Source organism: Wyeomyia smithii, chromosome 3 (assembly GCF_029784165.1).
Source record: "Wyeomyia smithii strain HCP4-BCI-WySm-NY-G18 chromosome 3, ASM2978416v1, whole genome shotgun sequence".
NCBI lineage: Eukaryota > Metazoa > Arthropoda > Insecta > Diptera > Culicidae > Wyeomyia > Wyeomyia smithii.
Window position 1 is genome coordinate 76,469,778 of NC_073696.1, and position 2,492 is coordinate 76,472,269.

The window sequence follows — 2,492 nt, forward strand, 5'->3', positions numbered from 1 at the left end:
GTTTCTGGTTTTAAACCTGAAGTGTGAAGTGTAAGCCTTGAATGTGCATAAGGGTTTCAACAGGAAATACACTAAGGTCTTTTTACGCAGATTTCGAAATTAACAGGTTTTTTATACGGCTTTCGGATTCTACGCAGATTTTTCAGAAAAGTCGTTTTTGACGCGGCATTTTAAAAAAATCTAAAACCGCTTATTTAGAATGTCTGAGGATCGTTCGTTTTATATTTTTCCTCGATGTTCAGCTCAGTTCGTATGTGGAAATAACACTGCTGTTAATCCTTTTTCGAAAGTATGAAGTTTTCTAGCGAATTTCGTAATTCGTGTGGTTTTCTACGTCGACTTCGGAATTTGTCTTGTTCTTTTTTTTTGAAGTAGAATACTTCTTTCTGGAAGTTCGGCTACATAGGGCAGCACTAACAATGCAGTGGATACCAGCGATTGCGGAAAGCGGCCACAGCTGTAGCGTAGCAATGGATAGCGCACTAATTGTAGCGGATTCCAGCAACGATAGCAGCTGGACCAGCTGATGCAGGGACAGTGGATACTAATGGCAGCGTATAGCGGCCACAACTGTGGCATGGCGATGGATGGCGAACTAGTTGCAGCGAATCTCAGTTTCTGTGCGATAGTGGGCACTAGTAAATGCAATCAATGAAAAGTTGACTCATTTTGACAACACGTGAGCCGCCTAGTTTTGAGTGTTATATCAGCATTTCATTGTTTACCTCATCACAAGGAATACTTTATTCGCCCTGTCAGTGATAACGCAAAGATGTGACCGGCATCTTATCCGATACTAAAATGAACATTAAATTGTCCTTTTCAGGATGAAATAAAAACTTGATTGAGGAGTTAATATTTTCTAATGAGTTAATTCACGTTTTTAAATTTGTAAAAGTTATAAATTTTACTTTATTTTCGTGTCTCAGTACGTACTGAATTATCTTTTCCTCAAGTCATGAGCACGACATCCGAAAAAAAATCATCTAAAAATGTAAAAATTGTCAAGCCCCAACCATGACAAGCAACTTACTATATTATTGAAATTGGTCAAGTTGTTGAAGCGCAAAATTCGATTGATCTGATTAGTCAACGTTTATTTACTTGAAAAAATGACCGACACGCAAGCAGCCGGGTGATCGTTCTTGTAAAAGTATTCTACTTCAACCTTGCGGTCGTGGCTTTGCACACAACCTTCCTGTTATTTTTTAAACAAATCAAAAGCTTAGTTTTTATAGGACAGTACCTATGTTGGATTTTAGAAAAATCGAAAACTACATGGCGATATTTCAAACATCTAAAATAAAAACCGTTAATCAAATTTGACATCATGTTTCAAAGTAATGACAAATAGTGTAAGCTTATACTGTATCTGTATTTATAAAGCAATGTCATAATATCTTATTATTTAATAACGTATTGACTGGTGATATTTTTACATATCGGCAAATGAATTATCGCTATAACCGTACAGTTTGAACGTCAGAGTATAGTTGAACGTTGGATTTCTTGTTTTAAATAACCCATGATGTACTTGACTTATTCATAGTCGGGTACTGTCTTATGCCATCACTCACATGGGCGTAGCCAGAATTTCAAATAGGGGGGGGGGGGGGGGGTGGGGGGTCAAGCTCTTCAAAATTTTAGAAGTAAAAAATGGTACACTGAGGTCGCTTTTTACGCGAGTTTTTTTACGCGGCTCTTTTACGTGGAATCCGGAATTTACGCGTTTTTTTTACGCGGCGCGTAAAAAGCGACTTTAGTGTCACGGCGTGTATCGTAGAACAACTTTATTTTAAAAAAATGGGCATCGCCAAAATCTTCACCATTTGAAAATATAGCTTTTTACCTTTCATTTGCGACCCTCCGGAAAATCATCCATCGCGGGCTTTCGAACAACTTTTTTTTCATAAAAAACTATTCTGACAGTAAAGCGTCTAACTACCGAGAACATAGAATGGTGCTACAAATAAAAATAAAAATGCAAGAACTTTTGAAGTGACGCAGTGAAGGTTGTAAGTTAGTCGAGTGCAACTTTCGCTCATACTAGAAATTCTCCAATCACCCCTAAAATTTGAAGTTATGGTCAAAATGCCGGTATTTTGACCTCAGCGCATGAAAATTATTTTTAATTCATTTGTTTTTCAACCGATTTTGAATGTTTTGGCCGTTTTGGAAAGGGGAGAAATAGAGTTATCAAAATATATACAGATTTATACTAACTTCATTAAAACTAACTTCATGTTGAGTTATTCGAGCGTAAATCTAACTTTTTTAACTTCTCCACGCAAATTTTCAGCTTCACTTGAAATTTGTCAGTTATTTTTGTTATAAAAATACTACAAGTACACTATCACGCAAAAGTTGGATGGTGCGAAACCAGTACAAAATTGTGCGTTTTTAAAGCAATTGTTGATGTAATTCGGAACCAGTACAATGATTGCGTGTTGGGCATAACGCAATTAATGCTCTAGCGTTTCTCCAATGTATTT